The following is a 25,724-nucleotide window of genomic DNA, read 5'->3' on the forward strand; positions in this document are numbered from 1 at the left end:
TAGACATTGAGAAAGTGATCATTCAGCTTTTAAAAGTTGTGTGAGGTTTGGATTTCTGCCAAATCTGCCATGCTTTGGGGGGTGGGGACGACCAGGTACATGCTCACTTCGGAGACTGCAGAGGCTGCTATTACATTGCAGAATGCAAATCAATTGGTCAGGGAAAGAAAGATGCTCACAGGAAGTGTTTCAAAAGATGGAGGGACTCTGGTCCACTGCTGATGGGTATTCCAGGTGGGGTTAGGCGAGTACGGGTATCTGAGAACTGATTGGACCCTAGCATTGCAATGGGCAGTCCAAACCTGTTCTTCCTTTGTGACAAATCACCCAGCTCTTTCTGTCTGCTGCTGCTGGGTTCAAGAACTTGGAGCCTAGCAAGTAAGCTGGACCCATTTTCCCCCTTTTGATCCCTCATCTCTGAAAGCTAAGCCATGGGTGTGTGTTTTGTCCGCAGCCATCACAGCCATTCTTTCCCTAGTTTCTGAATTCATCCAACAACCAACCATGTGTGCATAGCTGGCCTTTAAGCTCACTAAGGACTACAAACTTTCCTGGAGCGGTTTTGCATCCATTTGCTGTTTACAGTAAGATATGGGGGGTGGGGTGAGGGAGAGATCTGGTTCCATTTTCGTCTTGGAAATGTATTTGACAAGTCTGGAAACGATTTAAATGCTTAGCGGGTGAGTGACAGGAATTCTCATCTAAGCATTACCTAACACCTTGCAGGAGGACTATAAATATCAAATTATCATCTGTCACCTCGATAGCTGATGCCATTATTTCTCCCTGCTAACTGGTCACTGCAGAGGTTTCTTGCCTTATTGGTAGTGTGTCTTTTAAATAGCTGTTCCTATCTACAGTGCTGCTTGCTGCCACATTTTTTGAAGCTAAACCATTTTTGGTGTAAAACATGGGTAGGCAAACTAAGGCCCGGGTGCCGGATCTGGCCCAGTCGCCTTCCAGAAATCAGCGTGTTTTTACATGAGTAGAATGTGCCCTTTTATTTAAAATGCATCTCTGGGTTATTTGTGGGGCATAGGAATTTGTTCACCCCCCCCCAATATAGTCTGTCCCCCCCACAAGGTCTGAGGGACAGTGGACCGGACCCCTGCTGAAAAAGTTTGCTGACCCTGGGTGTAAAATGATCCCCAAAAATAAAAAAAGAGGCTGCAGAGTGCCCACTTGGAAACTGTATGGATGGGAGGAAATTTGGGGGAAAGCTTTGTGTTCTCCCCTCTCCAAGAAAACTCAGAGAGATGCTAGTGTTTTGCTCATTCTTTAATTGTAAAAGTTTGAAGATAATAGCATCCATCCCTTTATTTCTCTGTCAGAACATGAAGGGGGGGGGGGATTCTTAAATATAATGGTCAAGAAGTTAAAATAAGAGAGAGGCTAAAATATTTTGTTTATTTTTGTTTAATTTATTTTCTCTTATCTCCAAAACCCTGCCCTTTAACGTGAAATTATTCAGGGTGGATCACAGCAGACAGCACCACACAAAACCAATCATTTTATTTTATTTTTTTAAAAAAATAGTATATGGGGATTGCCTTAAAGTTCTATTCAGTCGATCCATTGAAATCAATTGACCTAAGTTAGTCATGTCCATTAATTTCAATAGGTTTACTGTGAACACAGAAAACATTGAATAAATCAGAATCTGTAATTCAACATATTTATTTAATGTACTTTTTTTAAAAAGCCAGTTTCTAACTTGTACAAATAAATAAAGTACTCCTTGCCTTCTGCACTATTTTAGATTCGTGTAGTCCCCAAAAGATTAAAGAAATTCACCCGATTCCTATTATAGGAATAAGACCAACAGGAAATGAGACCAGCAGTCCTCGCTCTAAATGACTTTGCTGCACATGAATAGGGTACAAAAACGGCGCTAGTGCTGCTGCGTCAAGGACATAGCGTAACGTCAGAATTGCAGTAGCTTTTTTTCGTGTGCCCGGATGCATGTCTAAGCTTGGTGCATGAATTCGCTTAGCCGCACAGCCCAGGTGCATGCTTACTCACAAGTAATTGCATATCTATCTATCATCTATCTATCTATCTATCTATCTATCTATCTATCATCTATCTATCATCTATCACGTTTAAATAACGAAGTATATAAACATTAACTGGAATGTGGCGAGAGAGGGAGGGACTGAGGGAGAGGAAAAACTACGACTCCCGTGATGCTCTCTGCCTCAGCTTGCCGCAGTCGAGCGAGCCTGCGGCTCAGGAGTATATAAAAGCAGGCATGGCTCGAGCCCGGGCAGTGTGAGGGAGGTGGGCAGGGCGCGCGTTTTCCTGGTGCGCGGCGAGAGTGCGTCTCCTCCGGAGCTGCTGCTTGGGCGGCGCTCGGCCGGCGGGGTCCGGCAGGAGGGGCTTGGCTAAGGCGCGCTTGGTGGAGGGACCTCTCGGCGCCTCCTCGATGCGATGCGAGCCGCTCCGGGAACCCGCGAGCTGGCTGCTTCTTCCATCCAGCCTCTTTCTCTCCCGGGTGCCTGGATGCGCTGGGAGCTGCTCTCGCTCTTTTGGGGCTGGCCCGGAGAGAGACAGAGATCGCGCGCCTCGCCGGGCACAAATGCGGGGGATCGTGCGCATTTCTCGGCTGGCTGCTGCAGGTCGGCAGAGTGTCTGCAAAGGGCGGCGTGCGGGTTATTATGGCCCCCACGACCTGGACTCATCTTCCCCGTTGGACAAGGAAGGACCCCGCTGCGTTGGATTTATGCCTCTAGGATGTTCAAGCATCGCCCTTCCGGGAAGTGGGCATCTGCTGGAGAGGAGGGAAGATGCTGGCAAGAACACCTGGGAGAGCCTTGCCCCTTGGTCTCCCTCGGGCCTGGATTATTGCGGTACCTCTGCCTCGCAACGATGGTTTTTGCGCACCCCGGTTAGGCTTGGACACCTTTGCCTGACGCAAAATCCGGTGCGTTTTGGAGCTGATCTGCTTGGTGCCCTCTCCGTCCCCGCCTTCATATTTGGAATATAATTCTTGCTGCGCTTTTCGCAGCAGCCTCTCTCCACATGGGGGATGCCCTCCAGGTAAGTTTCCTGCTTGCCCTCGATTGCTTTGGATTCTCTGGGAAGCGGTGGCGTGAGGATGAGGGGCAGCTCGTGCTCTTCGTCTTGGCATCTCGGCTCCAACGTGGATGATGGAGCGATTTCTGTTGTTACTGGTTTTTAAACAGTTCTGCCAGTGATTGTTTTACACGAACCAGCAATGTGTATGGATGTACGTGATGCTCTTAAGGGGACATCGCCAAACGGAGAATAATAAGCGGGCGAATCCCCAGCACTGTGATGAGAGTGAGCGTAAAAATCATTCCCCTTTCTCTCCCTATGGCGTTCCAGGAAGTTTCGCTTTATTATCGCTTTGCATTCAGGGCCCGTTACTTGAAGGCTTGTATTAGCGAGGGAACAGCGCCTACCCACCGCAGGGAAGCTCCAGGCAGCCCGCAATCCGGTGAGATGGAGCCGCGAATGGATACAGACGAGCCTTGCGCGCGGCGCCCTGGCTGCTGCAATTCTGGGGTGTTTTGCTTGGGGGTGTCGAGAAAAAGCGGCGAGGCGAGCGAGTCATGTAGGAAATGGCATCTGGGGAGAGGAAGTGCATTATGTGCCTGGCGGTGGGTGTGAGGATGAAACGCACCTGTCTTTGGGGAAAGCCCTGTGCAATGTGTGTGGCTTATCCGTGCACATAATTCAAAAGTGTTCATCTAATTGTTATTATTTTTTGGGGGGGGGGTGAAGAACCTTGTATAATATTTCCTTCTTTCCTTCTTCCTTATTTTTCAAAAATAAGATCTAATGAAAAGCATGCATGTATTGGAGTTGTTGGAACGGTCATGTCCTGTTATGCAGGCAAGCGAGCCCAGTGGCTTGATCACAAAGCCTGGCAGTTCTTCCGTAGATACACACATGCAATGCTTTGTCTGCTTGTTCCCCCAACACAAATTTTGGTTGTGCCTCCTTTCCCAACATGGGTTCCCCCCCCCCCCAGTCTCCTGAGCCTCCTTATTTTGTCCCTGGGGACACAGGTGCTGTTAACCTTGCTCTGTAACTTAATACTGAGTCCTTCATCTGTGTAAATGGGCTCTAATGGTTTGCTTTAGGCTTCTGTCTTCTATATAATCAGCTTTTGTTTTCATTAGGGTAGCCAATATGCTCCTTCTTTTTCTTCCTTCCTGGGTGCCTCTCTGATCTCGGGAGTTTCTTCCCACTAGGACATATTTCATGCACCCTCTAGCCAGGGTGTGCAAAGCTAGAATTCCCTCCTCAGCCTTCCTCTGTGTTTCAGTGACTCACCTGCCCAAGAGGCAGAGACAGTTTATCTTGTTCGCTGACAGCACTACTAGCTCCATGGTGAGGTTTGCCGACCCCTGCGCTTGTACTGGGATGCTACACACTGCCTCACCACCGCAGCCTTTTTATAGAGCTCTTGTGGGAACTGGTGCAATCTTGTCGCCCATGAATCTTATTTATGGCAAGAATGCCTTAAACCACATTTCTTAGCTTGACAAGGATCTTGGATCGAATGTCTGTTTTGCACTGGCTTCCCTTCCTTTCACCATCACTTGCGCCTGCTCTTGCTTCTGGGAGCACATTAGCGAAACTTGATTTGAATGATCTTATAGGAGCCATTTGCTCCCAAGGCAGAGCCAAATGTCCGTTAGATATGCATAAACATGTTTTAGTCTCTTGCAATGGCGTGAATGCATTTCCATCCTCTCAGATTTTTTTACGTTTGTCGTCTCCCAAGACAGAGCATTTGTGTTTTCAGTGGTGGTGGTGAAGTCAGTAGAGCTGACTGGCAGGAAGGTCATAGGAGGTTAGATACAAGGAAGAATATCCAAATCATTCAAGATAGACAGATTAGTGCATGGTTTTCTTTGTATGGCAGACAGCTCATCCAGCTCTCAAAGCTCACATGTCTGAGATTTCAGCCTCTGCAGGAATGCACTCATTTGGGAAGTGTGTAGACTACCTTGAAGGAAAGGTGGTGTAGAAATGTAAAAAATAAGAGGGTCTGTGTTGTCGGTGTAATCTTTTAGGCAGTTCCAGCATGATAGTTTCCTTTCCATCACTGTACTAATTTTGGGGGGGATTGGAACATCATTTCTTGTATTTCAACTGCAACCTTATAGTGAAAATGAATGAGGCTCATGTTCCTACACAAATACTTGAGCAATGGAAATCAGCGTTAAGGAAACTGTAGAATCCTCTCTGTGTGTTTCATCAGGAGGGAGATGAAACTTCTGGCAGAGCGATGATTGTCTTTGCCTGGGCATAGGGATTTGGGCAAGCTAACATCAATTTTTTTTAAAAAAAAATGGGATCCAGTGGTGACACTGGAACTTGCATATTGTTGCAGTTTGTGTGATGTGACCACAAGCATTAGCTTGTTGTGTTAAACACAACAACAAAATTCTATGTTTGAGCAGAAGCATACAGCAGAAGCAGAAGGTCTAACTCTGAATATACATTCATTCAGATGCATATTCTAATAAATATGCATTCATTCAGATGTATATTGCAGTAAAGGTTTATCATCCACACATGGTTCTGTTGCAGCAATATCACACACACACACACACACACACACACAGTTTTATAGATGCAATCTTTCTCATGGGAATTCGAGTGGTGCTATCAGTTTTATTTCCTTCTTGTCTGTGAATTGCATTCATTCTGACATTGTAGAAGCCTTTCTGCATGTGTGTGCATGCTCATAACCTCATGTCAACTCTCGGTGAAATATATTATCTCCTTTCTTATTTTGCTTCTGTAAATAAAGGCTACACCCCTCTGGTCCTGTGTTGGACAATTACAAAGGGATCGGGGCAAATCCTTTTCTAAAACAGCTAGCATAAAATATGTTCTGGAAATGACGCATGAGATAACTCCGCAATAAGCAAGAAGCGAATCTTCTGGACTTTAGCCTGGGTGCTGTGCTTAATCTCTCCCCTTTTCAAATGGGTGTATCATACAAACTATGGTATTATGCTTTAGCAACCATCACTTGGGTTCAGCAACATTTCTGGACAGTAATATATTGCTATCCCAACAGCCTGGGGTAGTTTTAAGAAAGGTAATCAACAGCCCTGTAAGCGCTTGGGAGAATATACCCCAAACAGTGCTGTTTTTCTAGAAAAAGAGGTGCTGGCACTCACAATGAACACCCTCCTTGTTCTCTTATAAGGGCAATGACTCCCACCTGAGAGGTGCCGGAAGTAAGTTCAGGTGAGTTCCGGCTGAAAAAAAGCCCTGCCCCCCCAAATGAATATTCAGGTAACTTGAGAAAATAAAGAAAGCCAAACAAACAAACCCTACAACACTTTCTCTCCATTTATTTTTGTTGCTATTGCTCATTTTCTTCCCTAATGTAGGCCCTCACAATGCAAGCTTTGTTCAAGTTCCATTCATCTCCTCGCCACCCCAATTCAGCCTACAAATGTGTGACTCAAATGACACCCTTCCATAACTGCCCCATGTCTCACATCTTTGACAAACTGCCTGTTAGCCTGCAAATAGCCTATGCTGTGCCAGCACGTTGAAGGTGTAGTGCCGAGAGGTGCGTGAGGCAAACCATCCACACCTCTGATGTAATATGCAGTGCTGTTGGTCAGAATCGTGGAATCGTAGAGTTGGTAAGGAATGTTGGAAATGTAAAGAAAAGGAAGGGAACTTTTATCATATGTGGTGGAAGTGCAGTAAGGCAAAAGCTTACTGGGATATGATATATACAATGGTACCTCGGGTTACATACACTTCAGGTTACAGACTCCGCTAACCCAGAAATAGTACCTCGGGTTAAGAACTTTGCTTCAGGATGAGAATAGAAATTGTGCTCCGGCGGCACGGTGGCAGCAGGAGGCCCCATTAGCTAAAGTGGTGCTCCAGGTTAAGAACAGTTTCAGGTTAAGAACGGACCTCCGGAACGAATTAAGTACTTAACCCGAGGTACCACTGTAATGCGTTAAAGATAATATACAAAAGTACATTTGTTAAAAAACCAGAAGCATTTTTATTGGGGATAATAGGTGAGGAAATCCTGAAGAAAGACCAAAGGCTGTTCAGGTATGCAACAATGGCAGCAAGGACTTTACTAGCAAAAAAAGGAAGCAACAGGAGTTACCAGCTATTCAAGAGTGGCAAATGAAGAAGATTGAATATGCAGAGCTGGCAAAGTTGACTGGGAAAATCCAAAACCAGCGGGTTCAAATGTTCCAAAAAGACTGGAGTAAATTTATATGACATTTGAAGGATAATTGTAAACATTTAACACTAGCAGCACTGACTTAAGAAACTTGTAATGTTGAGGTTATGTACTTTTTGACATATTTATTTAAAATTTGATAATTGAGATGGATATAATGTAAACAGGAAAAAATAGAAATGTTGTGAAATAGAAATAATTAAGGTAACCATGAGGTGGGAGGGAGGGAAGTCGATAGCTCTTTTGAGCAAATAACAAGGTGCAAAATATAAAAGTACTGTAGTAATAGATAATGAAAAATTCAATAAATATAATGGGGGGGGGGAATAGAACCGTAGAGTTGGAAGGGACCATGGGGGAGTCATCTAGTCCATCACCCCTGCAATGCAGGAATCTTTTTGCCCAATGGAGGCCTTGAACCCACAAGCTTCAGATTAAGAATGTCATGCTCTACCAATTGAGCTATCCTAGAAGAAGAAGAGGAGTTTGGATTTGATATCCCGCTTTATCACTACCCTAAGGAGTCTCAAAGCAGCTAACATTCTCCTTTCCCTTCCTCCCCCACAACAAACACTCTGTGAGGTGAGTGGGGCTGAGAGACTTCAAAGAAGTGTGACTAGCCCAAGGTCACCCAGCAGCTGCATGTGGAGGAGCGAGGAAACGAACACGGTTCACCAGATTACGAGTCCACAGCTCTTAACCACTACACCACACTGGCTAAGAAGAAGAGGGATTAATGTCCTTAACTCATGTCATGTGTACAAAGCCTCTGTCCGTTTGGGACAAGACCTGACTAACATTCTACGCTCTTCCTGAGCCAGAAATGGCTGTTCCAGAAGCTGTTCCAGAGCCTTGCCCTCACCTACTTCTTAAAATATATCCCCTTAACAATATTTGCAGAAATGGGAATGAGCAATTTTGGCATTTGGTTAAGTTATATCTTGTGTGAACTGCACATGAAGCTGCAAATGGTTCATTAGCATTTCATAGATCTGTATTGTTTTCAAATCTATGTAAGCAAACCCCAAACAGATGTTGACATTGTCATGGGAAAGTTGTATAGCCTTTCTTAACTCTGTTTAGGAAAAATTGTTATGGGTGAAGCAGCTGAAGAGATAAAAAGTAAGCAAAGCAATATTTGTTAAGCAAACTTTCATACAAAGAGGAAGCTTCTGAGTTATGTGGTGCTTTTAATCGCAAAACTCATCAGATATCCTTGGTTGATTTGGGGTGTCTCTTTGATGCACAACACAATGTAATGTAGTAAAATCCTTGGCCCTTGTTTCCTGTTGTGAAGAAATCGAATTTTTAATGAGTCCAATTGTGTTGAGTTAAAGGAAATACAGAAAAGCTATTGGGAGGATCTTGTTTGTATCTGTGGAAGTTTGGGGCCTTTGGAGCTATTTCAAACACTGTTTCCTTTACAAAAGGCACTTTTGATAATCACATTCACACAACAAAACAGAGCTGTGTCCGAATTGTGGGAAAGCTCCAAATATTCTCTAGATAGGAAGCTGTTGTTGTTGTTTAGTCGTGTCCGACCCCATGGACCAGAGCATGCCAGGCTATCCTGTCTTCCACTGCCTCCCACAATTTGGTCAAACTCATGCTGTAGCTTCGAGAACACTGTCCAACCATCTCGTCCTCTGTCGTCCCCTTCTCCTTGTGCCCTCCATCTTTCCCAACATCAGGGTCTTTTCCAGGGAGTCTTCTCTTCTCATGAGGTGGCCAAGGTATTGGAGCCTCAACTTCAGGATCTGTCCTTCCAGTGAGCACTCAGGGCTGATTTCCTTCAGAATGGAGAGGTTAGATCTTCTTGCAGTCCATGGGACTCGCAAGAGTCTCCTCCAGCACCATAATTCAAAAGCATCAATTCTTCGGCGATCAGCCTTCTTTATGGTCCAGCTCTCACTTCCATACATTACTACTGGGAAAAGATAGGAAGCTAGACCTATCTAAAACTTGTTCTAAAATACAGACATTCTAGGGTGTTGCCTTTTCATCCCTGGGCATCTGGAAGAAATCTCTGCAAAGGGATTCCTAACAGTGTAAGTGACAAACTGCAGTACAAGGAGAAATGTTAGATCCGCAGTGTGAATTATATAGATAAATGAAGTCAAGGAGTACTGCCATGTATGTTCAGTGGAGTTGTGGAACAATGGGCGATCCTGGTGTCCTTTTCCCAATTTGCCTTTTGAGATTCTAGAACAGGGATGATCAAAGTTGTGCAATTTTATTTTATGTTACTAGATCCGTGAGATCCATAAGGCAGGTTTCTGTTCTGAATTTAAGGATCCTGAGCCCAGGGATTTGCTCTGAGCACTAGAACTTGATTTGAACTCACTGGCCTTCCACACAAAATTTTGTTGCTGTCGTTGATAAACAAGTGGGAGCCAAACCCTTCTTCAGATCATCCAGAGAGCTTCTGCCATTCCAATCTAGAACACCACAGTATAGCTGCCGTTCTTGACTTTTATCTATAGTGCTGATGGGGGGGGGGGGGAGCTTCCTGAGGAGTTGGTTTCTGGTTCCATATGTCTGGGATGCGGAACCTGTGGCCATCCACATGTTGCTGGACTACGGATCCCACCATCCTTTGTCATGGGTTTCCCATGCTGCACACCTGTAGTGCATTGGTTAGGCTAGTGCTGTCATTGCCACTATCTGCCACAGGCGCATGATGTTGGAGTGAAGCATTTTAGCCAAGGAGTGCTGAAAACAAACACTGTGTTTTGAACAACATCCACAACTTGCCCCTGTTGATTCTCACTCCTTTCTCTTTCTTTTAAATCCTGTTTGCACTATACATTTAAAGCAGTATCATACTTTGGGGTTTTCCCCCCGGATAATCCTGTGGACTCTTGTTTGTTAAGGATGCTGAGAGTTGTTTGGAGACCCCCATTCCCCTCACAGAGCTACAATACCAGAGTGGTTTAATAGTCAACTCCTCTCCCAGGGAACTATGGAAATTGTAGCTCTGTGAGCGCAAGAGGCCTCTTCTTGTTAGCCTTGGTCTAGAGTAGACCAACCTAGCCAGGTGCCTTAGAAAGTACCTCCCTGGCCTGGCTATGGATTGGAATGATGCGAACACGTCCTTTTCTCCTGCCGTAAAAGGTGCTTGCTGTGGATTGTGACGTGTATTCCATACGGCCTCCCTGATGCTCGGGCCATAATATTGTATTGGTAATCCTACACGGGGGATGAGAAGGGGAAAATGAGACCCTGACTTTGAGTTTGTGCGTCACTGCCAGTTTGCTCCATTCTCCAAATCCACTCCTCAATCACACAAATTAATTTATTTTAGCATAAGACATTAGATATTTGGGGAGTTGCTTGCACTGGGTTTTACTCATAGAAGACTCATTGACATTAATGTGAATCATTAACATTAAAACTTAGTTGAATGCCACCTATTATATTTCCCCCCTTTTATTTTGAAGGGGGGCGGGGGGAGGAAGGCCTCTGCATTTTGTGTGTGGTCTAAATTTTAGAAAAGAAATGAAACTTTCGGATTTATTTGGTGAGAGTTTCATCCATGTATGGAAGCAGGTTCCCCATGCAGGTGTACTGTGATCTACTTTTGGACCTTGCTTGAATTGTCTGGATGCTGCTGCTTATGGCTCTGGGGTTGTAGGATTCTTATCAGCTTTTAGCCAAAGCATCAATTGACTAAAATCAGATGACTACTGTAATTCAATTTGTAAGTTAATAAAGTCATGGATCCAAAGGGGTGTGTGTGAACAAATTGTATAACATAGTAAGAGGAATAGGCAACTAGAGCAAGTGGAGAAACAGACACTCACAGCACACTGCTTCTGTTCCAGTATCCAGCTGTCAGATTCCAAGGAAATGCATAGCTTGTTCACAGTAATTCCTCCATCACTGAATGTGTTCTTACAGTAGACAGAATTAGCTTGAATACAGACAGTTTTTTTCCCTTTTCCCAGTGGCTAAATTTGCCAGCTGTGGCAGCTGGTATATTTTGTACCACAATAAAGGTTTTATCATCCAACTTTGGCAATCTCTCTTAGACCTGAACTTCACATTCCATTGCAATGTGCTTTCCCATCACTGTGCTTTCAGATGTACGCATAGAAGATTTAAACATTCAGCATTCAATATGTTTCTTTAGAAAAGCATAGTTGTCCTTGTTTGGTTTCTTTCTTAAGTCTGGGACAAGCAAAGGTACCTTTTAATTGTGAAGGAACAGTGGTGTTCATGGGAAGTGTTCACAATAACCCTCTTTCTCATTCTTGCTTGACTTAAATCTGGTATGAGAATTTGTACCTACATCTCCATGGTCCAAGTCAGACACTTTGTTCATTGCACTACACCAGTTATTTCATTACTAATATATATATATTTATTGCATTTATTATGCATAGTTTTTTCAAGCTGCTCATGGGGTATTCATGATTATTTTTTCCAAGGAGCCTTTGAGATAAACATTGAATCTGTAACCTATCTTAGAGTCACCCTGGTTGAGTGGAGATTTCAACCTGGTTGGTCCTAGCCCAAGGATAGGGAATCTGCAACCCTCCAGATGTGGGCTGCAATGTCCATCATCCCTGATCTGTGGCCATGCTGGCTGAAGCTGATGGGAGATGGACTCCAGCAACATCTGGAGGGGAGCCCTGCATTACACCGTCCCTCAATATACACTCATCTTTCTGGCGGGTTAATTTTTAATTGTCAAGCTTTCATAGCACATTTATGAATGTACTATAACGGGACCTGAAATAGTTGGCCATGCATTCTGTAACTTCTAAACAAAGTTGATCAACTTCCCTAGTAGCTAGAAGTGAGGGATGACCTCTTGACTGCCTCCTGGGATGTCCTGAACTGTGCATCTTTTGAGTACACTGTTCAAGATACCTGGTGATGGCTCATTCCTGAAATGTATGAGTTATCTCTCCAGTTATTTTTTGAGTTCCCTTTACTCACCTGTTAGGGATACTTCAGATCACACACCTATAAGCATTTTATTCAAGGTTTGCTTGGGTAGCCTTTGACATCGATAGTCGGTACTATATGGTAAGAGCTGTCTCTCATATTTGTGATTAAGTGCATGTAATTCACAGAATCAAAGAATTGTAGAGTTGGAAGGGACCCTGAGCATCATCTAGTGCAACCCCTTGCAATGCAGGAATATGCATCCTCATATGGGGATTGAACCCACAACCTTGGCATTATCAACACCATTCTCTAACCAACTGAGCTATCCAGTCGGCTATTATTATTGAATATTTCTGAACGATGTGTGTTGGCCTTCCAAAGTAAAAATATATGGACTATGAGACATCTAATCTAGGAAGGCAGAAACCTGTTGCCCTCCAGATGTTGCTGGACTACAACTCCCATCATCCCGGACCATCAGGTCATGCTGGCTGAGGCTTATGGGAGTTGTAGTCCAATAGCAACTGAAGTGCCACACAGATTCACCATCCTTGCTGTAACCTAGTGTTTCCCAAACTTGGGTCTCCAGCTGTTTTTGGACTATAGTTCCCATCATCCCTGAACTGCTAGCTAGGGATGATGGGAGTTGTAGTTCAAAAACAGCTGGGGACCCAAGTTTGGGAAATCGTTCTCTAACCTGTTGGACAACTAGTTTATCTAGGCTGCTACTTCATAAAAGTGAGCGCCCGTATTTAGAGGAGGTAGAGCTGGAATTTATAGTCAAATCTCAGTTTAAGTTTAGGTGCAGATCATGGTTCAAAGGGGCCTAGACAGTGTACTCCTAAATCTCAATCCTTGCCATAACCTAGTCAGTTTCCAGTGGCATTCACTGAGCCAGTCACCAGTATACTGCCATAGGACAGGATGTATTCAGTAATGGTTGGGTTTTTGTTTTGTTTTTTACAAAAAAAATAAATAAATACTGTACTGGTCGAAGAAATGTTGCTGCTTGAAGTGGAGTCCCAGTGTCAACACTTTGAAACATCACCCTGTACCAGTCAAGCAGCAGTTCTTGCCTTCATCTCTTCTCCCCTCTCACATTCAAAGGTAGCACAGTCTTGTGTACAGTCTTACCTGGGAGTAGAACTTATTTTTTGAGCAGATCAGCACAGGATTTTGCTGTATATTTCTTCACACCCACACTCCTGTTCCATCTCTCTCCCTGAAAGTTGCCAAAGTCGCTTGCCAGATGTCGGCGGGACTCCAGCTCTCATCAGCCCCCACCCAACTTGGCCAAAGGTCAGGGATGATGAGGGCTGGAGTCTAGCAACATGTGGAGGCCTGAAGGTTAGACACCCCTGATTTCAGAGGGAACTTTGCTACACAATAGGCCTATTTTGGCATTATACTAATGGATGAAACCAATGGAGGAGGGGAGCTGTGCCAGCTAGCTCCACCCTGGTGCTGTGTAGACAACACCTGGAGTAAGAGAGAGAGAGAGCTTCATGCATACAGTTCTGCAGGTTTTTGTGTGTCTGAATAGCTTCAGTGTGATCTGGAACCTGAATGTACCTGAATGTGGTACTAAGTCAATGTGTGCAACATTAGGGGAACAGCTCCACCTTACCTGTCTTGATATAGCATTATTATTATTATTATTATTATTAATTAAAATTGATATACTGCCCTTCATCCAAGGATCTCAGGGCAGTTCACAACATTAAAATACAGGGGAGAAACACAAAATAAACAGTTAAACAAAAGCAAAAAACATTCAAAAGGCCATAGAATATTCTTCAGCCAAAGGCCTGGTTGAAAAGGGACATTTCTATGATAATTATTATTTTCTTGCTGCCCTTTGAAGCAGAAAATCCCCTTAGTTCTGGTGAGGGCTCAGAAAAGCAAAGCAGGAACATTCCCTATACCAAAATCAGTCCATTGGTCAGTTATTGAGCTAGATGGACCAATGGACACTGGCGGAGGAATGGGGGGAGCGCACCGCCCCTGCACCATCGGGGAGGGGGGTACCATCGCGGCTGCCCCCCTGACATGTGCCACCCCCCCAAACCATGCTGGCGCCACGCCCCTGGGACGCGGGCCACGCCCCTGCAGGTGGTGAGCCACACCCCCAGGACGCGCACCACGCCCCCAAATGTGCTTCACACCTCCACAGACGGCATGCCACGCCCCCACCTGCTCCACCATGCCAATGGATGAACTAACTGGCATCAATCTCCAGGCTAGGAGGATAGGGCTCATATGTCCCACTTACCCTTTCTGGAAACATTTGGGTGGGATGTAGGAGAAGCTGCAACATCAGTCAGTAGAGCATGAGACTCTCAATCTCATGTTGGGCAAAAGATTGCTGTACTGCGGGAGGTTGGACCCTGGTGGTCTGTTCCAGCTCTATAGTGTAATGCTGTGTTTGTGTGTGAAAGAGAGTGATGGTAACAGATTTAGCTGTTGGGAACTAGATATGCTAGGTTAAGCTTTTTTCTCTGTGGAAGCAGGGACCATCCCAAACTGGAGAAACTTATACCCCCACCTGGGTGTCCAAGCCATCTCCTTTTCAAATTAGTACGTAATCTAGGGAAACTAAGTGCCTTCTTCAGCTGAAAGGGTTGTGGGGTCCACCTGTCTTGTTTTAGCATTGGAGGACAATATTTGATTAGCCCACAGCTGGAAGTGGGATTATTTCTCTGTTAACATTTTCCCAGAGCCCTCTCACCCAGCTTCTTATAGATTTCAAGTAGGCTCGGTTTTTAAAGAAAGTAGTTTTTTCTGGACACACAAACAGAGGGGCTTGGGGAGGATGGTAGAAAACTCTCTGCTTAGAGTCATGAATGAAACTCTTTCTTTTCCACCTACTCCCTCCCCCCCCCCCCACCGGCCACCCGAACCTCATTTAATGCTTCCTAAAAATGTATGGCGAGGGGAGGCCCCTTTTATAACTTATTCAATTGTTCCTTAAAGAAAAGGAGGAGAAATCCTTCTAAAAGGAGGGGAATGTGTTCCCCCACTCCCAGTCAGCATTGGGTGCCTTTAAGGCCTTGCTCTATTGTAAGTCCAGGACAGAGACCCTTCTGTGAGGGCTGGTTGGGATCTCTTCACCAGATTCCCCCCTCCCGCCTCATCTCAACAAGCCCCCATTCTCTTCTGAAGAGGGTCCCTCTGTCTAACGCCAAGTAACTCTTAGGGGAGCATTTATCCTCAGGCACTTTCCTCACAAAGCTCACTGGAGTGTCAAATAAACTCGTTCAGACCTGCAAAAGAGAGGACAGAGGGTGCCGGTGGCTGGGGGTGGGGGGGCGGGGGGGGGGAGGAAGAGAGGGGAAGGGAGAGAAACACACACAAAACCCCCTTTATTTTCACCCCTGCAGGGAAACAAATACAGACTTTGTGCTGGAGAGTAGCAATCTTAACAAAACAGAGTAGTGTGTGTACTAATATCCCAATAATGGAATGGTTGGTTACGCTCCCCTGTACGATAGCAGTGGATAAATTTGTCGGACAAGCCATAAATCAAGACTTCTTTCTTTGTGTAGCTTGTTGGCAAGGCTGAGCAAAGATTGCGGCTGCCACCACAGAGGTGGCTTGTGTGTTATGTGAATTGAGTGTTATCTGTTTTATTTGGGGAAGAGGGAGCTGGAAAATGACTTGTAGCTTTAGCGTGTCTTTTCTTTCCCTCCTAGACCCCGGCAACCCCACCCAAAACCTGATGGAGAGAAGGACTTTGGAGTCAAATTTCGCCGTCTACCTTTTTACACTGAAGTATGCTATATGGTGGGACGCGGGTGGCGCTGTGGGTTAAACCACAGAGCCTAGGACTTGCTGATCAGAAGGTCAGCGGTTTGAATCCCCGCAACGGGCTGAGCTCCTGTTGCTCAGTCCCTGCTCCTGCCAACCTAGCAGTTTGAAAGCACGTCAAAGTGCAAGTAGATAAATAGGTACCGCTCCAGCGGGAAGGTAAACAGTGTTTCCGTGTGCTGTTCTGGTTCGCCAGAAGCGGCTTAGTCATGCTGGCCACATGACCCGGAAGCTGTCTACGGACAAATGCCGGTTCCCTCAGCCTATAGAGCGAGATGAGCGCGCCACCCCAGAGTCGTCCGCGACTGGACTTAATGGTCAGGGGTCCCTTTACCTTTATGCTATGTGGTGATTGATAGGAATACAGTGGTACCTCAGGTTAAGTACTTAATTCGTTCCGGAGGTCCGTACTTAACCTGAAACTGTTCTTAACCTGAAGCACCACTTTAGCTAATGGGGCCTCCTGCTGCTGCCGTGCCACCGGAGCCCGATTTCTGTTCTCATCCTGAAGCAAAGTTCTTAACCTGAAGCACTATTTCTGGGTTAGCAGAGTCTGTAACCTGAAGCATATGTAACCTGAAGCGTATGTAACCTGAGGTACCACTGTACTTCCTTGGGTTGCTTTATTTCTTCTTCCAGTATGGGTGATCTCTTCGTTTTTAGTGGGGGAAAGGTGTTTGTGCGTACCATAAACTGGGCTAATATCACCGGTGTGTGTATTTGTGCTGTGAATTTGGGCACTTTGAGAAGGGAGGAGGCTTTGTCTTTTACATTAGTTCCTCACTTCTCACAAGAAGAAGCTGCCTCGAAGTGACTTTACAAACCCGTAAAGTATAAATCCGGCAAGTCGGTAATTTGAAATCCAAATATATGGGAAAATGCAATTTAAATGGAACAGAATTCCCAAAAGTGCTCATCTGATAATAACTATAAAGAGGGCGCTTCCACCCTGCTACCCGCCACCCAGCAAGGCCTGTGTGAAAGGAAAGAATCAGGATTGCCTCCACTCTATGGTCCGCTGCATGTAGCAGGTGGGGTTGGATAGGAGAATAAGTGATACTCTCTGAGTGCTTTATGTAAGTTTCCTGTGTCCTCTGTTTGTGAGTCCCTTCCTTCCCTGCTTCCCTGTGCCATTGGGCTGAGAGTGGGGATCATGACAGCTTTGTTGTGGGGTACTCTCCCTCACCAGAGGAGGGATCAGGGTGGCAGCAACCAGTTGGTGATGGTAGGATGTGGTTGTATTTATGGGAGAGTCCCTGGTGAGGAAGAAGGCAAAGAGGTTGCTCCAAAACTTCGCTGGGTCATGACAAAGTAAGTATTGTACGGATAGACTAGGAAGGATTGGCTTAGTTGTGGTCTGAAGCTCGACTCTGGCTCCTTTAGCCTGCGCTTTTCTTCAAGTAGCTCTGTTGAAGCCTGATGACTGATTATTTAATTTCTGTACCAGTTAATGTGTTAAAAATATATCGAAGCAGTCTGCAGAAAAGCAACAACCACAACAAATATATTACAAAAATACAGTGACATATGAAAATGTTACATTAATACCAAGTTACTACTATACAGTGGTACCTCGGTTTACAGACACTTCAGGTTACAGACTCTGCTAACCTGGAAGTAGTACCTTGGGTTAAGAACTTTGCTTCTGGATGAGAACAGAAATCGCGCGGCAGGAGCGGGAGGCACCATTAGCTAAAGTGGTACCTCAGGTTAAGAACAGTTTCAGGTTAAGAATGGACCTCTGGAACAAATTAAGTTCTTAACCCGAGGTACCACTGTATATCAAGCAATATCAATTCATTTTCCTTCTGGCACACTCTCAGCCTCCGGGTTCTCATCCACAGAACCATAGAATCATAGAGTTGGAAGGGACCCCTGAGGATCATGTATTTCTCTCTCTCTCTCTCTCTCTCTCTCTCTCTCTCTATATATATATATATAATATTTTATTAACATTTTCAACCCTGAGGATCATGTATTCCAACCCCCTGCAATGCAGGAATGTGGAGCTGTCCCAAACATGGATTGAACCTGCAACCTGCCATTATCAGCACCATCCTCTAACCAAGTGAGCTATCCAGGCATTCATCTGTTTGCATCCAGGATCTAAAGGAGCTCTCAGTTCACCTACAAAAGTCTCACAGCGACCCTAGTCTCTCACTCCAGACCGCTCAGTTGCTCCATTGCTCCCCCTCTCTTTATAAAAAAAATTAGGACTCCTTAGGGTGCCTTTCAAGGCCCCAGCCCCCCTTTGGTGTCCTGCCCCAGTTTCTTAAGTTATTTGTTTGCCCCTTTCCTACTTCTTACATGTGATCCAGTGAATGGGGAGAAGTGGCGGCGGCAGCAACCGTTTTGAAGTGGTAGCAATACGCAGAGCAGTAGCATGCTAGATTGTGGCTGTCTGTGGGTTGGTTTGTAAGGGCATGTTTATCGCTTGATAGCAGCACTGAGTGATAAGGTGCACGTGTGAATGAATCGTTCCACATCCAATTCCACGTGCATGCATTGATTCTTCTCAACAGAGCCATCTACGAACACAGTGCTGCCACACACCCAGAGTTCCATTGTTAAGTGAACTGACCTACCTCAGATTGCCAGATTACCTCAGAAGATGCTGGACTCTCCTTCCTTGAATGTTTTTAAATGGAGACTGGGTGGTCACCTGCAAGGGATTCTTTAGCTGTAATTCCTGCATTGCAGGGCGTTGGTCTAGATGACCCTTGGGATCCCTCCACGTCTGTAATTCTGTGGTACTGTGACCTAGGGTCAATCTCCTTTGGAAAGACTAGGGATGAGGAAGGAAAGGGATTCTTCATGGTAGAGAAACTTGTCCAATGAGCCCAGTAAAAAGGTAAATGTAAACTTAAAGGACCCCTGGAGTGTGGTGTAGTGGCTAAGAGCGGTGGACTCGTAATCTGGTGAACCGGGTTCACATCTCCGCTCCTCCACATGCAGCTGCTGGGTGACCTTGGGCTAGTCACACTTCTTTGAAGTCTCTCAGCCCCACTCACCTCACAGAGTGTTTGTTGTGGGGGAGGAAGGAAAAGGAGAATGTTAACCACTTTGAAACTCCTTCGTGTAGTGATAAAGCAGGATATCAAATCCAAACTCTTCTCTTCTTCTTCTTAAGTCCAGTCAAAGGCGACTCTGGGGTACGGTGCTCATCTTGCTTTTCAGGCTGAGGGAGCCAGCGTTTGTCCACAGACAGCTTTCCGGGTCATGACTAAACCGCTTCTGGCGCAATGGAACACCGTGACAGAAACCAGAGCGCATGGAAATGGTGTTTATCTTCCCGCCGCAGCAGTACCTATTTATCTACTTGCACTGGTGTGCTTTCGAACTGCTAGGTTGGCAGGAGCTGGGACAGAGCAACAGAACTGCCTGCCTTCTGATTGGCAAGCCCAAGAGGCTCAGTGGTTTAGGCCACAGCGCCACCTGCATCTAGGAAACTCATTGAAGCACACTCAAGTCATGGCTTTCTTTAGGCCTCAAATCCTCAAGTCACCCCTCATTTCTCACGGCCCCAAGAGAGGTGGGCAGCAGGTGGATGAGCTCCAGTGTAAGCCAGATGGAAAAACTGAGTGCTGGCAGCTTTTACAAAGCCTGGCTGAGATGATCTGAGGCTGTTCCCTGCTGTGCCTGCTGTTCCCAAAGCAGAAACATCTGCCCCAGCCAATGTTGGCATGTTTTACTTGCGCAATGGGAGGAGTGGCTGCTGCCTTCTTCTTTTTTTAAGTCTGCTGGGGAAGAATGACAGAAACTCTCACTGGAGAAAAGCAAACGTCCCTTCTTCCCTTGTTTCTCTAGGGCTTTGATTTCTGAAATGTGGTACCTTTCCCAAAGGCAGTGGCTATTCCCAAGATTCTTCAAGCGAGGGCTGAATTGTGCCAGACGGTGCTGCAAATCATTTCGTTCCTTTCCATGAGAGAACCGGGGACATGAAATGACTTGCGCTGAGCTTGCAGTGGTCTGGATGTAACACGCCATGTTCTCCAACTCTGCAACGCATGGGTCTTGTGTTGGTTAAACTGTGCGTTGGCTGAGAGCTGCACTGCACTGCACTGCGGAAGGCAGTACCTAGAATCATAGAATCCTAGAGTTGGAAGAGACCACAAGGCTCATCGAGTCCAACCCCCTGCCAAGCAGGAAACACCATCAGAGCACTCCTGACATATGGTTGTCAAGCCTCTGCTTAAAGACCTCCAAAGAAGGAGACTCCACCACACTCCTTGGCAGCAAATTCCACTGTCGAACAGCTCTTACTGTCAGGAAGTTCTTCCTAATGTTTAGGTGAAATCTTCTTTCTTGTAGTTTTACCTGATACACTTGTTTGACTTTGTGCTCTGTGAAACAGTCAAGTCTAGAGGTATATTTGCCGAAACCAGGTAGGCATCTAATAATAATAATAATAATAATAATAATAATAATAATTTATTATTTATACCCTGCCCATCTGGCTGGGTTTCTCCAGCCACTCTGGGCAGCTCCCAACAGAATATTAAAAACACAATACAGCATTTAAACATTTAAAACTTCCCTAAACAAGGCTGCCTTCAGGTGTCTTCTAAAAGTAAGATAGTTGTTTATTTCCTTGACATCTGAGGGGAGGGCATTCCACAGGGTGGGCGCCACAACTGAGAAGGCCCTCTGCCTGGTTTCCTGTAATTTCACTTCTCGCAGTGAGGGAACCGCCAGAAGGCCCTCGGCGCTGGACCTCAGTGTCTGGGCAAAACGATGGGGATTCTTTTGATTCCTGACGTTGTAACCCGAAGCCACCAGAAACCTTGACTAATAAGGTACTTGCTGCTCTTGTTGAAGGACACCATTTTCACATGAATGGAGGGAGCATGTATGACTTGCCATACGGTTTTATGCTTGCCCAACATGGTTGTTTACTCCCAGCATGGATAGTTGGCATTTGAATATTTATCTGTTTCTCCCCACGTACATGTCATGTGATCTCTAGTCTCTTCTTTTTTGCATCTCAACGTAGGGGGATGAACCAAACACAGTGTCAGTGGGAATGACTTGGTGCTAGGGAGATGTTGCTGGAATTGCACCCCCCGGTGGGAAATAACAACAACAACAGCAACAACAACAGATTTCAGTTCATTTCATTTTCTCTTTGTATTTTAAAGTACGAATCTCAACTGGTTTACAACACATCAAAACATCAAATAAAACAATCCAGAATAGAACATATTCAAGCTTCAAGGAAAATATTTTGACATTTTGCTTTCCCCGGTCAGCAGCCTGGCATGCGGAGACCTCCATGTGGTAGCAATTGTACCTGTGCCATTAAAAAAATGCACCTGGCGCCTGGCTAATTTCTAACACTGCCTAGCAATAGGGAATTAGGGAGGGTTGTAGGACAGTGGTACATTTTGAAGTGCAGAAGCCTCACTATAGCCACATACCCATGGATGTTGTTAAAACCGCAACTGAATCTCCACCCACCCATGAGCCACAGTACTTCATACCCAGGTAATAGGGTCAGCTATAAAAATAAAGAAGTATCTAGTCACTGCTTGGCGATTTCCACCGTTCCTGTGTTCTAATGCATCGCAAGCAATGCTGCAATTTGAAAGGCTCATTATTACCCCATTCATTTTCTAGCCCAGTTGGAAAATCCTCAAGCTGCTCTCCTTGCTGTTCTCCCTTCCATGATTCCACTGTTTACCTGCAAGCTTCTGACTTGCCTCACATCCCATCTTTTGGATTCCTGAGCCCCACACAGCTCTTCTCAGGAGTGAGAGGCAGCAGACTTGGGAGTCGTGAACATGCCAGAGGAGGGAGCCTGCTAGCCTGTGGCATCAGAGGCCAAAATAGTCACTATATGTGGGATGACACGGAACGTCAGTTTCTATAAAGTCGCCATACAAATGGATTTTGTTATTTGTGCAAAAAATGTTTATTTTTATTTATTTTATTTATATACCACTGTGTCATAAAATATATACCATAGTGGTCTACAACAATATAAAAACATAAAACCAAACAATAAGACAGAAAAAAAAAAAACAGTTTTCAGCAGGCATTTGAAAGTTGGCACAGAAGGCGTCCGCTGAATCTCTTTTGACAGCTTGTTTCCAAAGGACTGGGCTGTTGTCATACAAGCCTCACCAGCTCAGGGAACGACCATCGACACTTCTGCAAATGACCTCACTGTGATCGAACTGGGATATAAGGCTTCAGACAATCCCTGAGGTTGTTCCAAAATTCAAATATTCACAGGGAGGCACAGGCGTATTTTGGGCCTTGTTTGTTATTGGATTTCTCCTGGTAATTTAGCACAAGGATTCGATATTGTGTCATTGCTTTTTGGTTTTGAATTTTAATAATTTTACTTCATATTATCCCACCCTTCTTCCAAGAAGCTCAGTGTGGGCCAAGGTCTCCCAGACCTAGTTATGCACTTTAATTCAGGGGTAGCCAGCTTATCTTTGGTTGAATTCCCTCTCGGAGGGCTGAATGCCGGCAGTCCACTTACTTGCTCCTTCGTGAGCCCAACCACCCCACATGATGTTCTTCTGATGAAGAGCAGAGGAGTTGGAGACACTTTCCTCCCCTTCACAGTGCTGGGCTAGGAGAAATTAAAAAACAAAGTTGCCTGCCTGAATTGTGTGTGTTAGAGAAAGCAAGCAAGCAAGCGTTCATGTGTCACTAGGCCTCATTTGATCCTCAGAGAGGTTCCTGATAGGGCTGGGTGATATCTGGTTTTCAGCATCGTGATATATCACCAGCTAAACATTGTGATATACTGATATATCATGATGTCTGAAATAAGGATGGAGCTATGTAGAGGCATTGGCTGGCTTCACGGTTTCCCCCACATTGAGATTTTTGCACAGCGCGCGAACACATCATGATTCATGATATATATTGCCAGGTCAAAGCTTATGAAACGGACATCACAATATGGACTTCAAACCGGCTTCAGATGATATATTGATATATCACCCAGCTCTGGTTCCTGAGTTCCAGTGCAGCCATTGGGCAAAAATATGGTTGGCACCTCTAGTGGTGAAAGACCACGCCAGGTGTTACCCTTTAATAGCACTGCAGGTAATTTCCTAATGTAGCACTGCAAAATTTATGACCCACCAACTGCAGCCCACCAGTCTACTTTGTAGCCTTCTGTGTGCTTATCAGTAATACTCCGTCACTTTTTTGCAGTTCTGAGCTAACAGCCATAGCAGGTTTATTGAGGCCCATCTTGCATGACTAACAGGAAGCATTTAATGGCTTTGTGGCTCACAAATTGTGGAGGTGCCGTCTAAGACAAGCCGGCTGCATTGATCCACTCTTGACAGAGACCCCCTCTTTGCCTGGTCCACCGCAGTTCCAATCAACACCTTCACATGTGTGCATTGACGGAATCACTCCTAATATTTTGTTCACGCAGAATTCTCTTGAGAAGGTTTCTCAATGCAAGATCTAAAAACCAAGGGTGTTCAAACTGTTCTTGTTAACATTACTGCCATCGTCTGGTGGAAGCGATAGTCAGCGATAGTCAAGAGGAAAGCTCCCGTCTGGTTGGCTGTGCAAAGTGGATCTGTTCCAGCAGTGCTTTCTTAAATAGCTGAAGGCAAGCTTGGCATTTCTTAAACAAAATGCTTAAGCCATAATAGGTGAGAGCCACTGCGTCTTGGCAAAGTGGGTTTTCTGTCATCTGATACTAGTGTCCAGCTCTCTTGCAAGGAGAAGTTGTGTCACGGTTTGCGCTAACAAGTGAAAATAAGTGGTCGCTCTGCCTGTACTTGTAGCACTTTAGAGACCTCTGCTGGAAGACCCCTGCCAATGCCTTGGCCACATGTTGAATGATTGGAGCTGCTTGGAAGAGGTATAGTACAAATACTGATTTTCAATTAATGGAAGAGACTAAATTCCTGAGGCAAGAGCTGATGACGTATGACCCAATTCTGGTCATTTTTTAAAAATAAGATTTTATTAAGACTTTTCATAATACATTACAAAAGCCAAACTTATCAGAACAAAGAATAAAAACAGTGAAGGAAAGGAAAAGAAGAATACAAAGTCCTGTTCCTAAGTGAGCCCCACTGGTATGGTTGGGCTTCTTCCCAGGTCACTGTCCATAGTCTTAGTGATGGTCTGAGAATGGATGGCATGCAAAAAAGAGCACTCTAACCTAATGGAGACCTGACTTTGTGAGAAAAAGCAAGGATCGGAAGGCAGTGATGCTGAGAAGGATAGGGATACTGAAAAGAACTGCAGATCGAGGCGTAAAATATGGCAGCCCTGCTTCCCTTTTTACTACACATACAATTTCACTGCTGTGAAGGCCAGTGGCTTGGTCTGCATGACTCCTGGTGGCAATACAACCCATACAAAGCTTGTTTGGTATCTTTGTGTGTAAGGCATCAGCTACATTGGCTCCCAGTACGTTTCCGAGCACAATTCAAAGTGTTTGCGCTGACCTTTAAAGCCCTAAATGGCCTCGGTCCAGTATATCTGAAGGAGTGTCTCCACCCCCATCGTTCAGCCCAGAAACTGAGGTCCCGCGCCGAGGGCCTTCTGGCAGTTCCCTCACTGCGAGAAGCCAAGTTACAGGGAACCAGGCAGAGGGCCTTCTCGGTAGTGGCACCCACCCTGTGGAACGCCCTTCCACCAGATGTCAAAGAGAACAACAACTACCAGACTTAGAAGACATCTGAAGGCAGCCCTGTTTAGGGAAGTTTTAATGTTTAACAGACCACTGTATTTCAATAGTTTGTTGGAAGCCGCCCAGAGTGGCTGGGGAAGCCCAGCCAGATGGGTGGGGTATAAATAATAAATTGTTATTATTGTTATTGTTCTGTGGATGGTTCAGTCAGTAGAGCACAAGACTCTTGATCTTTGCTTTCGCCCAGCCAGGCAGGCTGCCTTTTTCCTCCTGGAGCGACTGACTGCCCGGGGGGGGGGGGGGGGATGCAGCCCACCTGCTATGGTGAAGGTACGAGCCGGAGAGTGACCGGATCTCACTCAGCTAAGCAGTTTAATGAAGTCCTTCTGCTCCTCTAACTCATGTGAGCCAGAGAGGGATCAGGATTTGCTCATAGGGCTGTGTGGGAAGGAAGAAGCAGCTGAGCTACATTCCAGACATTGTGATATATCAGACCCTCCAAGTGTCCTTATTTTCTAGGGACCGTTCCAGATTTACAGAAGCCATCCCGGTTTCTGATTTGATCCCGGAATGCCTCGCTTTTCCTTAGGACGTCCATATTTTCATTGGAGAAATGTTGGAGGGTATGATGTATCAGCATATCATGGCATTAGCTGCTGATATATCATGATGTTGAAAACCAGATCTCGCCCAGATCTCTGTGTAGTACATTCTAAAAACCATAAATGAATGAGTATATCAAGAAGGGTCTGTTTGTTGGACTGTGTGTATACAGTCTATCCACTTCTTCAGGTACAGTTCTTTAATGTTCATGTGTATAACCTCCATTTTATGTGGACCAAATAATTCCTGGAAGTGGGAAGGAAGGGAATAATATGCTGCCTCTTCTGGATTGCCTTTCCCCACCTTATTCTAGCTTCCCAACTTTTACGATCGCCTTTAGAGAGTTGTCTACTTTTTTTTTTTATAGCTGCCTACAATTTGACTGGAATGTTACTACCCACTTGCCCTGCAGCAGATTATGGTCTCTGCTGACACCTAGTGACTCTTGATAGACTAAGTAGGAATATCATGCCCTCTAGTGCTCCCATGATTCAAAAGCAACTTCCTCCGCTCTCGAAATCTCTTGCTAAGGGATGTATAGACTGTAAGAAACACCTTATAGGAAGAACAGGAGAGTCTCAT

At 45.2% G+C, this 25,724-nt stretch overlaps 1 long non-coding RNA gene across 1 annotated transcript in view; it reads left to right on the top strand.

Annotated features, from left to right (window-relative positions):
* The first annotated feature begins 2,264 nt into the window (after positions 1 to 2,264).
* LOC310671724 overlaps positions 2,265 to 25,724 on the top strand; it is a 98,306-nt gene continuing 74,846 nt past the window's right edge. Inside the window, exon 1 of the long non-coding RNA XR_014508113.1 lies at positions 2,265 to 3,039. This is a non-coding gene — a long non-coding RNA (uncharacterized lncRNA). The remainder of the gene's footprint in view (positions 3,040 to 25,724) is intronic.

This window comes from Podarcis tiliguerta (assembly GCF_965153285.1).
Source record: "Podarcis tiliguerta genome assembly, chromosome: 2".
NCBI classification, from domain to species: Eukaryota; Metazoa; Chordata; class Lepidosauria; order Squamata; family Lacertidae; genus Podarcis; species Podarcis tiliguerta.